Here is a 16,555-nt window from a genome sequence, read left to right on the forward strand (position 1 = left end):
TAAGCATTAAAACTAATAATAGTATTCACGATGGCTTTAATTTTGCGGGAAAATATTAAATCGCCAACATAGTGAAATTAAAACCATCGTGATTATTTGCCAATCTACAGTATTAACTATTGCTGTTTTAGTTAAATCCATATTAACACAAATGCCATGAAACCAATCTTTGCATTCATTAAACTGGATTATAAAGCTTCCATCATAAGGTCCTCAGCATACACAATACTGAGTTGCAGTGTTCGTAGATGCCGTGCTCCCCAATTTGTTGTCATCATACCTTAAACTGTTTTTCATATTGGCAATCTAGGCAGACAATGGTGTTCACTACACAATTTCAATTTGTCATGATTAATGGTTACCAATTTCTACTTAAGTTTGGCTTCATACACATAGTCAGAAAATTTTCGGGTAGCAATTCCGGGTCCTTATCAAGTAGGGCTCAGCTCTCTGCATCTCCCCTTTACATATGCTGAGTCAAAAACACAAACTGCATCTCCGACTTTGTATGCACGCGAAACCGTTTTTGAGTCATAATCCCCAACTTCAGAGTTGATCGTGCAATTTTATGGGCGGATTGCAATTTCTCAACAAATTCCAGGATATACTATTCAATATTCTTGTTAACCTTTGCTAATGGACCTGGAAACATTATATCTACAGGCATTGCGACTTTTCTTTCCAACATAATGATTCTGGCGGTAAAGCCTGTACTTCTATTCTTTGCTGACCTTAATACACTTTGTAAATGTGGGACATATTTATCCCATAGAGTTGGTCTACGGCTGACAAAACAGCGCAGTGCATCCATTAAAGTCAGATTGTATCTCTCCACTTGTCCATTTATGGATGGCCTACATGGAGTGTTTATGGTTTTATGAATATGTAACTGTTCTCACAACTGTTAAAAAAGCACTTTCAAATACGCTTCCTCTATGTGTAAGAATTGGGAGAGGAATACCAAATCTAGAAAAAATTCATTGGCAGCTTTGACTGTTGATTCCACAGTTTGATTTGAAAGAGGAATGCACTCCACCCACTTGGTGAACCGATCGATCATTATTAAAATTAACAAATTCTTCTTCTTACTCATAGGTAGAGGTCCTAAACAATCTAAGTGGATTCTCTCCATGGGTGATCCTGCATTGGAAAGCTTATTCCATATCTTATCTTTCTGATTGCTTTTTTATTTCTATTGCATAAAGGGCAAGAAAACATACGTTCCTGTGTTAATGCTTACCAGGTAAATGTTTGCTTGAATTCGTACCACAGTTCGATCGTAATCCTTTTGTCCCGAAGTAGGAAGAGTATGTCCGTCATCATCTCCATTGGTATTAAAAGCAGTTTACTGGATGTACTAGTTGTTTTTATTTTCCACAACACATTCTGTTTATCAATCAAGTACAATTCTCAATAGATCTAGTAGTGTTTTGCAGCAAGAGTGCTTAAATGAAGCTCATTTGCAGATGGATTATCTTTTTTTACCAGCTATTGGATAAGGAACGTAAACTCAGCTTCTGAAAAACGTCTTTCACTTATGTTTTTCCTAAAGAAATTTTCTACCTATGAACTGCCTTGTAAATTCATGGTTTGCACTGCTTGTACTGTTGACTCATCCAGAAACAAATACTCATCTCCTTTAGCGTATATTCATATTCAAGAAAATTGCATTGAACTTCATTATCCTTTGGGCTGCTATTATTACTGATCAATGGAACTGTATCATCCCCATCTGAAATAAACTCACTCAAATTCTGATGTATCCTTCTGCAATAATCGCATCCCCCACAGCTGATCTGGTGCATGTATAACGTCATCTTAGTAATACGGACAACTATCTGCATCTGGAGTTCTCGAAAGTGCATCTGCATTCTGATGCTTGTTCCCTGGTCTGTGGTATATATATATTCAAGCAATACTGGCTTAACTCTTCCAACCATCTAGCTAACTTTTGTTTAGGTTTCTAAAATTCATAAACTACTGTAGACTACTGTGGTCTGTTCTTATATCAAAAGGTCTACCTAGTAAATAATGACTAAAATGGCAGGTAAACCATACAACAGCTAATGATTCCTCTCTCGTAGTACAGTACTTTTTTTGCTCTCGAGTAAGTGTAAAGTACTCTTCTTCTGGTCTTAAATGGTAACATTTTTTCCCTTTTGAGTTTAATTCCATTCTCTCTAAAGCGCTGAACTACTTTGACAAAGTAACAAATATGACTATCAAAATTCTTGATCAAAAGCAAGAACATCATCTATGAGAGCTAACACAACTGTCAAATTAAGTCCTTTCAAAATTAGATTAACAACCGTTGAAAATTTTGTCGGCGCATTGCAAAGGCCAAAACTCATTCTTTTGAACTTGAACAATCCATGCTAAGTAATGAATGCGGTTTTACACTTTATTGACTCTTTTATTTTCACCTTCCAATATCCTTTACTTGCATCAAGTTTGGAGAATTAAATATTGCTCGACTATGAATCTATACACTCCTCCACCAGTGGTAGCGGAAATACATCATTTTCGTAACTTTGTTCAATGCTAGATAGTACACACACCACCTAACACTCCTGTCTCTCTTGCAGATGATTACAGGGGATGAGGCCCATTCTGAGATTGATGGTTCAATCACATCTGCATTGATCATCTTTTCAAGGTGTTTCTCTTCTCCCCCTGCAAAACAACCTGGTTTGCGTCTGAGGCGTTTTTTAATAGGCCGGGAATCACCTGTATCCATACAATGTTCAATTGCAGTAAAGTTGCCTATATCATACTCATTAGTCGAAAACACCTCTGAATAATCGATCAACACTGTTTTGAGTTTCTTTTGTTCTGATGTATTAACTGTTGACTAGACCTCTGATACAACTCTTGTAGGTGTGGTAGAATCTCCTAAACATGATTAAACCTAGCTACATACTGCAGTTTTGTTGACAGTCATTTTCGGAACAACTTGTAGAATTTCAGGAAGTATATCCACCATCTGGTTTCGTTTCAGTGCAATGTGGTAGTCATTGCAATCAACAAATGACATGATAGGCTTTGAGTTGCCTTCAACTAAAACACAAGGAAATAGAAACTTTTCAACTGTTGGCTCCACGACACATCGAGGAACTACTTTGTCTATTTCACATAACAACTGAAATACAGACTATGCTGGCACTACCATTCTTTTTTAAATAGTTACCCTAGCAACCTGCAGAGTCATTAATTTTTCACAACTGTGTGAAGCTTGAGTTGAATACCATCATCTGTTACAGTGTTCTTTGCTAAATTTATATCATTACCATTTTTGGTAAGAAAATCCAACTTAAGCAGCATGTCATCATATAGAGGGGCAACAGTTGACTTCAAATCTTAAATCTGCAATTCTAACTGACCTAACTGACAACCAGTCATTTTTTAATCACAGCCTGCAGTAAACAAGGTAAGATTTTTGACAACATATGGTTAGTTTTTAGATAAGTTATACAGTTGTTAAGATATCGAAGAAATTTCTGAGGCAGTATTTATAACAGCTTGAATTTTCTTAACATGCACAATTACTGGAATATGAATTTTTGAGCATGATTTCAACTGACTAATGACTATGGCTGGTTTATCTGCTCCCTTACAGATTTTTAGATAAGGGGCCGAGGTGAGGCTTCTTGACCCGATCCTTGAATGATTAAAGAATCTAAAAAAAGTCACTTCTTTATTTCTGCAGCCTTGTTCTCTTTGTTCAACTTCAGACAATTCATCCGGAAACGACCTTGACCTCATCAATGATAATAATTGCCACCTCTTGATTGAGAAGGAAACCTTACTCTAAACCTTTGATTGGGACTTGTCGGTCTAGCTCTACTTTTTAAGGAAGACAACGATGGAACTTGTTTGTTAACTTTTTTGATTTCCATCATCAGATTTCCCATCTGTTTATCCAGTTTAGTCAAACGTTGAGCTCGATTGACTTCTGATTCACTACTTGGAAACCCGTGTTGTGAGCGACAGATTCGCACTGACTATCCTGAGTCAGAAAGAAACTCGTCAACTTCACACAAAACTTCTCTAACGTCTCTTCGGTTTGGCATAGATTGCCTTGTTATTCTTATGAAAACTTTTAATCTTATCAGTGACATCCTCATTAGAAGTCAATGTAGGTTTGCAGCAAATTGTCTTGCTTCACAGACTGAACATCCAAGACAAATGCACTTGGAAGCTTGAGAGTACATAAAATCATCAAGTAAATTTTGAAAACCTTAGTTGATAATTCGAGCACTCAATCTGCCAAGTCTTCAAGGGTCTCATCAGCTTGTTGTTTCATTGTTGTTATTCTACCTGAGCCGTTTCTGGAATTTTTTTACGCCAAATATTCTATCAATTTTCTGAAGAAGGTAATTAAACTCAATGTCATCATTTCTTTGTAGGATGTTTCAGAAGGTTTCGCTGGCTTTTCCATCCAGACTCCAGCTTCATAATCTTTAGATTCATCTGCAGTACAGTTCTTTAATTGGGCGTAACGCATGGATTTTTGCTTAAATGCATTTCATTTTCATTTCCATTAAACCTCAAAGTTTTGGACAGTACAGCCACTCTCTTTAGTCTTCGCGGGGGTGTTAAGGAAGCATATGGAATCTGAGTTACATGTAATTCCTTGAAATCACAAATCTTAGTTATTATGTACATATTCAAATATCTAAGCGATGAAACGTAGATCAAAAACAAATGCAAAATACTGAAGACAATTTTTTTCCAGAAATTAGTTTGTATTACGTAGATTTACACATTGATGACGTCATGACTAAAAGTTGAATGTCGTGTGAATTTTATCGGAAAGCATTGTAAACATATTCAAAATATAACTAATCTAAGAACTCTCATAAAGTATTGTGGTGTGATTTATTGAGAATTGAACATAAGAATACTGGGGGAGATGTTAGTTTTATCAATCATTCGCTAAAAGGTATGTAAATTTGCTTTTATTTCTCGGCCAGGCTTTCCTCTGTCGTTGTTTACGATATGAAAATCCGACTAGAACAACACTACCCCGTATATATTGAACTTGAAATTTTATACGTATCGTTAGTTTGATCAATGCTTAAATTGAAAAGTGCTGCTAGAATCCCATGTTGTGTGTTGTTTTGATGCAATTTGCCGTTTTCCGTGCAAACTATATAAAAGTTGGGAAGGTTTTACGAGAACCGGATAAATAACTTTTTAATAAGGAAAAACATAGGATTCTAGCAGCGGTTTTGATTAAACTGAGATGTTTTGCTTTCACTTGGTATGTTTATTTTATTTTTGAAACCGCGGGTTAGTGTTGTTCTATCTCATTTTATGTTAAGGAATATACGTAAGCTATTTATAGTTGTCACGTGATAATGCACCAATGTGGCAGTTATGTACTACCCGATTTTATTGCACTAACATCTATTTTAAAGGATAATACTAAGTTTTTGATCTTATTCAAAATAATTATTTAATTTCACGATTTTGAATATAACAGTCAAAATAAGACGCTAAATTACCCATATGCTTCCTTAACACCCCCGCGTTCTGTTAGGGTCTGGATTGTTTGCATTGGCGACAATCTGTTAGTAGCTTGATAACCATTCGGATATCCATTGTGACCGTTTGGATGGCGTTAGGTACCATTCTGGTTACCTTGGTTACCATTCTGGTTACCTTGGTTACCATTCTGTTGTTCTGATTTTCAGAATATCCTTCACTTCCCTGTGGTACTAGATGAGCACCGACTGCTTGAGTGTTTTGATTTACTGGTTGATAATTTTGTACTGGGTATGTATATAGCAATAAGGCTGCTTGTTGCATTTGATTTGGTGCCCAATTGTCTTGAAAATTCCATGAAGGTAAGATAATAGGAAATCCAGCATTATGTAATGAACCGCTGAAAGATGGGGTTGCCATAAGAGTTATTCAAACATGTAATACTGTCTGCTAGGAACAAACTGATTTCCATATTGAAAACCATTTGGCTGGAATGACATTGGTCACTGTGATATTTGATTTCCTAAATTCCAATAATTCATACCTGGTACCGGAGGTTGCACTGGCATGGGCATTCCTAAAGATGGAGGTTGAACACCAACTTGTATGTTTCAATTGAAAGGTACATGTACTCCTTGGGTAATTGAAGTTACTGGCATAGGGTTACTAACTAAATGGACAGGATAGTCCAGCTGAGGTGGTATATTGGCTATACAAGATAAAGTTAAAGTAAGAGGTTTTATTGGTTCCATCATTCCATTGCCTAAAAGAGTAATCTGAGACGTAAACATCAAAGAAGCTGTCGAAATTAGGTCTGCTTGAACTTCTTTTTTTCACCTAAGGAAAATCATTTGTTTTATCATTCATATTTGCAATTATTGGACAACCAGTATTAAGCTGTTGTGCTTTAGTATCTATTGATTAAGCAACTTTTGGCTTCTTAAATTTTGCACCCCCGAAACCCTTATGCTCATCTAAAGGGACATACAAACAATTTTCGCCTGTCTATTTATAAAAATTCTGTATTTGTGACACACCTGTTGCTCCTTTTTCACCACTGTCTTTCAGAAGTAGCGATTGCTGTTAGTCCATTTCACCTTTATCACCCCCAGACAGCAGGTACTCAGCATTTACTTCTGACATATTCTGGGTGGATGTTTGTTGGTCTCCATCTTGCAAACTATCCTCACTGTCCTCAGCATGAGGTGGGTTTAAATGAGGATCTTCTGAAAAATCTATTTATTCCATCAATTTTTAAGTCACTCTTAAGTGTTTTTAATTTCGCCAACAAAATGTGGGGTTACATTGCCAACAATAGTTCTATGCTGCAAAATGTTTCTTGCTACTGCACTCCCTACACCAACATTTTTTAAAATTCTCTCTCATCAGCAAAATTAATCATAACTTTATAAGGCATTTTCTTTCTTTTGTAATCTCTCAAAATACGAAAAATAACATATGCACGAGCTATCCACCAGCCCGTGTAATGAAACAAGTTGTCCTTTTCTTCGAGATAAAATTTACAACTGTTGTCAAAATTACCTTCCGTAAAAGAGGGCAAATGAGACAAGCCAATGTCAATGGCAGAGAAATATATAAATATAAATATATCAATAGTTCAACGCGGTCGTCAAATTCACGAGCAAACACAAAAAACCCATGTACATGTACATGTATCTACAAATTTCCGTACCTACAGTGCAAATGTTACTAAAAACTACCGCACCGGTTCATGTAAAGCCGGAGCGCCAAATTACCCTAATTAGCTATAATTATAACATACACATGTAACAAAACACAATTTTACGGCAACAAAACACACAAATTACAAGACAAAAAGACAAACTGGCATTTCTTGCACAAGAAAAAAAAAATAATAGTTGTTATTCGATCCCGAACTTAATTATTACACATAATACGATATCTGCAACAATTATTCAGAGAAAAATTTAAAAGAAAATATGTATATGTAAAATATGATCACCCCAATTGTGGTCCCAATCTACCATAAAAAATCATGATTTAATAAAACTTGAATATATATGATCTACATGAGGATGCTTCCATAGTGGTTTAAATTTCTCTAGGCAAATGGTTTTTGAGGATTCAAAAATTGTTCAAAACATAAACCCACCTTTCTGGTCGTCACCCACCCTGGGAAGTATATGTCTAACAAATTTAACTCAACACTATCGGCGGATTCTTCAACAAATGTTCAAGTATTCTCAATTGTTAACTCATCTCCCCTTTAATTCTAAAGAGAGCTTGGCCCTTTATTGTAACACTCTTTCATCGAAGGACATTTTATGTGCCAAATTTGATTGAATTGATCCAGTGGCATTAGACACGAAGTAAAACTTGTTAATAGTTTACAGACGAACGGACGGACGGATGGATAGAAATACATGCAGACAGACGGATGACATACACAATGTGATCATAATATAAACACCCATCTAAGGCATTTGCACTGGTGAGCCAAACAAAACAACCAGATAGAGAAACGACTCAATCCATTTTTTTCCAAAACAGACGATACATTTAATAAAAACGTCACCTAAACCACATGCCGATATGAAGTGCAAATGGTGATCTTATGCTGATTCCGCTGTCTGAAAATAAAACAGAAATTCTAAATCTGCGAGGGTAGATATTAATTTCTTGCTTATTATTCTAAAGTATCATATTGTGGTTAATTGGCATACATTAAATGTTCGGATTGGTATCAGTTGTACATTTATTATTAATGCAGTTATAAAATTCACATTCACGAGTGCCTGTACTCTTACTTGCTAAGTTTATAAAATATAATGCATGATGTGGTGTTTTGCTAAAAGGCGACTAGCAACAGAGGTATTTAAGTGAAGCGCTATACATAAAATACGTGTATGAAGTACAATTACATTGCATAATTAAGATAGAAAATTAATACTGATCGACATGAATTCATAAATACGCAGTATTTCCATTTATCTCCGACTACCGCCATATTAGTTGTCGATCTCTATTCGCTACACGCCCCATATATAGGGCTGAGAGCATTATTCCTGCTACACCGCATTCAGGTATTTCATACACCCGAACACGTTACTTTGGACGGAAAGACGTATAGAAACGCGTTTTGTACAAAAATAATGACAACCACTGCAGTGGCAAGAAATATCCAATAAACGATGAAACACAACAGACTGAAATCAATGCACAGATGTTGTATGTTATAACATCGCACAATCGATCAATGTCAGTGAGCCAATGGATTTTAAAAACGGAGCGTTTTTGTATGAACGGATGAAAACGATGTTACTTTCTTTGATTTACCATCATTTAGCTACTGTCTTGGATGTAGTGCCGCCGGGATTTTCAAAAAGATGCAGACGTTAGGCACTCTGTATAAACGACACACGTGTTCGATGTGCATGCGAAGTAAGGCAGCACTGTCTGTGCAAAATAATACGGATACCTTGGAAATTCTTTCAAAGAATAAACATATTTTGTATTTTATTGTTGTTTCCTTCATTTTTATTACAAACATTTTACTACAATGTGTAGTTCGTGCATTTAGAAGTCTGTGCAACCTGAATGCGAATGCCTCGATCGGAAAGCAACCGACCGTAACTTTCTCAACCGGTATAAATACCCCAGTGGCAGTAGAGCTTTCATGTCAGGTTTAAGAGGCATAACACGTGACTAAAATATATAGATTAAACAGATATAAGAATTGCATTGCTTGTAAATATAATTTCAGGAATCAGGTAGAGATAACAATAAATGGATTAAACAATTTTTATTAGTATTGAATAATTGCAAGTTCAAGGAAAAATAATTGTAATTTTAAGGTGTGATCATGCAAAAACATCGTAATTCTTGTTTTTTGTTTTGGAAGAATTACAGTTTCTTTTTTTTTTCTAATTTGAAAAATTGGATTTTCTTATTATCATTTCATCAATGTGTTTTCTTGTGTACGTAGTTATTAAAGCAGTTAAATACATTCTGTTTGAGATATACTTGGAAAACCTTTAATGACATTGCTTATAAAATGCAATGCCTAAGGAACTGTAAATTGTTTCATTTTGATTATAACACCCGTGGGTGAGGTAAAACTCGTGTGACACAACCATAATTTCCTTTGTATTATTTACTTTAATACATCGTATTATCGATCAGTATGTTAGATAAGTAAAGAATTTTTTTATTGGTTATTTCTCACGGTTTGCATTGTTTTAACTCATCTGTTTACTCTTATAAAGATTCAATGAACGCCATTATATTCATACAAAGATACTTGATAAATAAAATAAATAAATAAGATATAATGTTCAATGGATTTGACAAAGTCTTAAGGGTAATATCATTCGATGTAGATACATAAAATATTCAGATCCATCATTAATTCAAAAGTTCTTAAATTACCATATTATGGATCGGAATTATTAATAAAGGAGGAGATGGTACTTGTATGATTTCTAACATTTAATTGGTATAGTTACGCCAATCAATTTTATGTAACTGGCTGAGCCTAATTAGTTTTACCCCGTGGGCGTCATACTCATCATGCAAACAATGAAGTATGATTCGTACTTATGTATTCAAATGTATAATATAATGTTTCTTGACTGTTATTTTCACAGTGATTCCTAATGGTTCGCATTCAAATTCGTTTTCTTAATGTGTATTCAACATTTAATAGAAGTATATATTTTTGAATTAATTATGTATAAAATATTTTAATTATTTTGCAATTTATATAGGAAAACCAATTAAAGATTGTTTTTACAATTCCTACAAGGATGGTGATGTTTGCAAAGGTATGCTATATTTTATCAAAAGTTCCACTGAACGCATGGATTATCTAGGAAATGCATGTACTTACAATGACACTTCTTTTACAATTCTTATTTGAATTGAAATTTACCATTAGTTTTTACCATTCTGAAGATTGTTCAGCAGGATATTTTGAAAAGAACTGCACTGATAAGTGTAATTATTTCCTATGTAGCTTTTAACTAGATATTTGATTAACTAACGAGGCGGGTGTAATTTTCCGTACACCAGACTTGAGCTGGGCGTAAAAAAAATATGACATCACAATACATTGAATGCGTAGAACGTGACGTCTAAGAGCTTTAATTCCGTAAATGGTATGCAAAGAAAGTGTTATATGGAATGGCAACAAATCTTTGGTTTAGGCAGGAAATAAATTCGTTTTCCAGGTCTAATTAAGGGTTAAATGGATTTATTCCAGGTTGTCTTCTGTACACTTGAGGCCTTCTTCGGCCTCAGGGTGTATGGAATACAACTCGGGGTAAATCCCCGTACCCCCTTGATTGAACCTGGAAAACTAATATAATTTCCCTTTTGATATTCTATTCGATTTTATCAAATGTTTGCAATTCTTATTTGTGTTCAATTTTATCATGGTCTTTTTTTCATTCTGAAGAATGTCCGGCTGGAACTTTCGGAGTCAACTGCACTGATACATGTAAACATCCTACTTTTGGAGTTTTGTGTTCAGAGACATGTGACTGTCCAGTTTGTCATCATATTGTAGGTTGCATTTCAACCACAGAAAAAAAAGGTAAATTGTAGACGTAGTTTGTCACTAAGTATCCAGATACAGAAGTCACAAATCTTCTTACATAATTTGAACAGAGATTATGACATTTTTTTTTAAATTTGGTAATGACACAAAAAGTTGAACAATCTATGATCCTCGGTCATGTTCGATAACTTTTCTATTCGTGCAATAAATCTGCCTTTTATAAAGATAAATTAAATTAGTCTTCTAGTGATAGTTTTATGATTATTTATGCAACGAAAAGCAAGTCCTATCGGGTCTACGGATATCTATTGCATTAATATTTAGGTAGAGGGGTTCGAGTCTCCAATGCACCGGCACAACGTTTGTTTATCTTAACTTTAAAATTTATTCAACTATATCCATTGTTGGCAAATTTGTAATAAGATTTTATAAAGCATGGATAGCATTCAACAATTTCATTTAATTTAATTTCATTTATAAAGTCTGAGGGACAAATGTTTTTTAATGGTGAAAAATATGCTTTGAGTCTTTAAACAGATATCCTTTTTAGCTCACCTGAGCTCAAGTGAGCTATTCTGATCACATTTTGTCCGTTGTCCGTCTGTCCGTCCGTTTGTCCGTCTGTCCGTCCGTCTGTCCGTCTGTAAACTTTTTACATTTTGAACTTCTTCTCTAAAACCACTTAACCAAATTCAACCAAATTTGGCTCAAAGCATTCTTATGGAAAGATGAATATTAATTGCAGAAATGAAAGAAAAATGTTCATTGAAAGCGGAGAAAACCTCAAAACTGTAAAAAAAAAAAAAAAAAAAAAAAAAAAAAAAAAAGGGAGGGGGTGCATTTTAAAAATCTTCTCAAGAATTACTGAGGCAAATCTAACATGATTTAGCATGACTAATCCTTATGGAAAGGAAAATATAAATTGCAAAAATTATGGGCTAATTCTGTTTCAAATCAGAGTTATTACGAAAATAATAAGAAAGAAAAGCTGTGTTTCAAGCAATTTATATCATCCATGAGTCTTGGTAAAATGGGTAGGCATGACCGGGCCAGGGCAAAACAGAAGATTGACAGTTATCAATCTGCCAATCTAGTTAAAATTTTCAAGATATTTACTGACCAGTATATTTGTATTCGCTGTAAATATTGCTGCAAAATAATGCGTAATTGGAATTGACGATTGCCGAGCTGCCCCGGCTTTTATTTTGCCCCGGCCCGGATTTGCTTACCCATTTTACCAAGACTCGTATTCCATAAAACTAAAACGAGGTCCTTTGTTTAAAGCAGCCATGACGCTATATGATAAACGGGTCGATCGGACAATGATGAATTTGTTTGTTGTGCAACAGTTCGTGTACGAAGGGAATCTTTGAAACATGCAAAATACATTGGTGCCGATTTTGTGAAGTTAATTGAGGCTAAATATTTCAATGCGTTGACAGTTTTCACATCTGACGGTGGTGTTAGCTTGTTGTGATTTTCGTTCCGTTTTCATTTATGCTTTGCGTTAACCTGGGAACTGTCGCTTGTATTTCCTGATTTTTACGTAAAAATCAAACAGAGACTTCGGTAAATCAAACAGTTTACTAGTTACCTGCGCAAATTTAAAGCATCTGATGTATTAAGAAAAAACTGAAATGCAATTCAATCAGGCTATCGGTAATTCGGTATCATCTTTTGCGTAATGGTGTATGTTTTGTTGAGATGATCGGCATTATCTCGAGTTTATTCAGTTTAAATAGAGTTTAATATCGCTGACGGAAATATGTAGGTATATACATGTATATGGTTCATTTTGAAAAAAAAACTGTGTTCTTTATTTGTTATAGTGCATGTTTCTTGTGTTTAATTGTTTACAATTTCTATTTTTCTATTTCTATTTACTTACCATATTTGAGTGTTAAGCTTCGAATTATAAGCAAGATACAGAGATTTGCTCACAATTCTATGTTTGTACACAGATCTGAGTCCATTCATTTTTTTTCCATTTTAAATGCCGAATAGGAAATACCAAGTTAAAAATCTTAAGCTGAATGTAATAAACTCATGTGAACAAAATATGACTCAAATCTAGCCAAATTTTGAGCTCATCTTGCTTATAATTCTACGATTGACGCTGAAATTTTGGTTGATCATTAGAAATTCTATATGAATTAGAGTATGTTAAATACTTGTTCACAAAAAAAATAAAGAATGATGTGCTGTATATAACTACTCTCTGGGGCCCCCTCTTTATACAATGAATAATGTGAAATGTGTGTAAATAAAAACGACATCGTTAAAACAGTTTCCATAGTTCTGACACATTTCTGTTGCGGGGATAAAAGTATTATTGCTATTCCTAACACAATATTACAGCGGAAAAATATCCTGGTTTGAAGCCATTTGTTATTTTTGAATGAAAATAATGGATGGGCCGTAGTAAATTAGAGTGATGTGCCTGTCAATACGGTAACATTGATTTTTATAGCTCTTTAACATGTCACGTGACAACATTTTTCATTCCAGTGTATTCATCAATCAAGTGTGAGTAAAGTTATAAAAGTCACGAGTGTACGCGAGGTAAACATCAGTCATTTAATTATAACGGAGAAGACAAATTAAATTGTTGAATATATTTAGTTTGAGAAATTGAGCGTAATGAGGTGCAATTTTCTTCTTCACATATATACATGTAGGATTTTTTTGATAAAATACAATAACTACTAGTATTATATTTTAAAAAAATACAATAGCTAGTAAGTTGGTGAGGAAGAAAATGTACCTATATGCTCTCATATATTTTGATCGCTTTATTAAGTGGGGGAGGGGGGAAGAACGAAAATACAGGGGATTAGAAGTTGTATAACAGTGTACCCTTACAAAATTTTTAGTTCTATATCTTGCGTAGGATTTTCTTATTCTGTGTAAAAATAGGATTTCATGAAGGTACAATGTCAAAGATTACGTGTATGCAACAATAAGTGTAAATTCGAATACTTTACAATATTTATTTTTTTGTTATTCTACCGAGGGCCATATGGTACAATATCTTTTGAACGCCCATTTATGCTCAGGTGAGCGATGTGGCCCCATGGGCCTCTTGTTTTATTCTAATGGTTTTTTGCCTGTTATATGTAGTTATGAACACACATAAACAATACTGTATTCAATCTGTAAACATTGCATGACACGACTCTTGCTAACATTTAGCTTAAAAATAACTGCAACATCTTTTTTTCATAATCGACGGTCTAAATTCAAAATTTGGTCGAAAAAAAAAATCACCATAACTACACATTGAAAACACCAAATAAGAAAAAAAATTGTTTTAAAAAACGTAATCTAAAACATGATCATTAAACCTTAAGCGCTCAGAGCTAATTTAAATTTTATTTCGTTTTAGTATTATTTTGCAGACAGGAAAATTCTGGTGTATACTGATATGAATCATATATTGTTCATTATCTACGTATCATAAGTGGTATTTCTATTTCTATTTTTATCAGATGTTGTTCCGGAAAACAAAGAAACAAAACGACCAGGACAAATGACAAATTCCACACAGATAATTAAATTGATAATTATATCAACTGGATCAGTAATAACAGTTGTTCTGCTATTTTTTATCTTATTTACAATGCGTGTTTATTTTACCTCAGCAAATGTAAATGCTAACAGCTACAGCTTTGGAGACGTTCAAGTGGACAATGTTTATGCTGAAATCCATTGATGAAGGATCCTTTTATCAATTAACAATTATATCTAACATTAAAATTATCACACTTATACTGTTTTTGATATTGCAAGATTTTTTATGAATAGGACGATTGAAAATATGGAAACGATATGAACTGGGTTGCATAGAAGAGTTAAATGATAAAAACAATTGCCTATAATAGACGTGGCTGATTCTAGATCTGTACACATTTATTTTTCATCTCAGTATCATATAAGTTTGAGAAGGTTGTAATAAATCATATTTTTGTGGTAAATTGGCATATTTCAAATATCATGATTTGTATCAGCTGTACATTATTCACGGATGCTGTTTAAGACCATATTCAAAAAGTGCTCGAACGCATAATTGCAAAAGTTACATAATTGAATGCAAAGGTGTATAGCTTGTAAATAGTAACTTTACTATTTTTGTTCTTATTTCCTTACTGCGTTACACTTTGAAACGAAGGTAGTTATTCAAACAATAGAAAGCTTTCTTCATGTAACGTTTTTGCTGAAGAAAAGTCACAAGGCCTTGAGAGCTGTACCTTTTGTTTTTCCTTACATAAGTAATAATTGTTAATAAAAACCCGTGTGACAAAACAAACATTATTTGATTTGAATAATAAATTTATTAACTGTTCGAAAAACATCGTTTAATTGATCAATAAAATTAATAAAAGGAAGTGCACATTTATTTAATTCATTACTCAAAGTAAAAAAAATTTGCTCAAAGAGACCCGTACATGCATTAGTGTAATACCAAGGACAATTAAATGGAAATTTGCGGTCATTATAGTGGAACCATGCGACAAAAAAGTTCTTTGACTATAATGTTTGTGAACAATGGGCTAGCCCCTCAAATTAGGGACCAAGAGGGCTCTTATGTCTTCTTACAAGAACTCTTTACTGAACAATAATTTGTTATTAATTATAGAAGCAAACATGTTCTTTATAAAGATGTTTATCTATAAAGTACCATACCTAAGTCATAGATTACGTAATTAGGGGTTTCAAGGGGCCAGAATTCAAAACTTTGATCATTAATAGCTGAAAAGGAGAAATATTTCGAAAAGCAATGTAGAACAAAAGTTGTTTAAAATAATGTTCCTTACAATATGATGCCTTTAATTTTGTCGTTAGTGGACCCGGTAAGGGGTTAAAGGGTCGGACCCTATAACACAGTTGTTTAGTTATCTCGAGAACGGTTTACAATCTGTGAACACTTGTAGAAGAAAATATGTTTATATTTGCGAGACCTTTTATTTGATATTAAGAAAAAGGGACTGACCCCTCAAATTAGGGACCAGAAAGGCTACTAAGTCTTTTTTTATAATAACGATTTTCTGACTAGTAATTTGATATAAATTATGAAGCAACAAAGGAGCTTTTATTAAGCTTAATTTTAAACTGAAATCCGTTTTAAAATCGGACGATGCATCACAGAGATATTTGGATTTAAAAATTGAGTTTTCCGGAAATTTTGATTCCACGTTCTTGGTTAAAAAAGTGTTATGTTCAATATTAAATTAACTCGTACCTAAAATAATTCGGAAATTGTTAATTTGTACTCAAACACATTCGGGATTTTTTTTATTAAGTCGTTCTAGAAATTGTTAAGGTTTTTGTTAATTTGTTCTTGAAATCATTCAGATATTGTAAAGTCGTACTAAGAATTATTCGATCTTTTAAATTTTTTTTTTTTTTAATTTTCTCTTGTAGTTGGTTTTAGAACTCTGCTTCTAACAGGAACTTCTATATTTACTCGCGACTCTAACGGAAAACCCACTCGTTGCTTTGCAACGAGCTTTGCTCTAGTTATACTTTATT

General features: G+C 33.8%; 1 long non-coding RNA gene across 1 annotated transcript; it reads left to right on the plus strand.

Moving 5' to 3' along the window:
* Window positions 1-9,459: 9,459 nt before the first annotated feature.
* LOC136274572 (uncharacterized) lies at window positions 9,460-15,307 on the plus strand. The gene is made up of 3 exons (XR_010712992.1): window positions 9,460-10,292; window positions 10,925-11,062; window positions 14,515-15,307. It is a non-coding gene; the product is annotated as an uncharacterized lncRNA (long non-coding RNA).
* Window positions 15,308-16,555: the final 1,248 nt, after the last annotated feature.

The sequence above is a fragment of the Magallana gigas genome, chromosome 4, assembly GCF_963853765.1.
Source record: "Magallana gigas chromosome 4, xbMagGiga1.1, whole genome shotgun sequence".
Taxonomy (NCBI): Eukaryota; Metazoa; Mollusca; class Bivalvia; order Ostreida; family Ostreidae; genus Magallana; species Magallana gigas.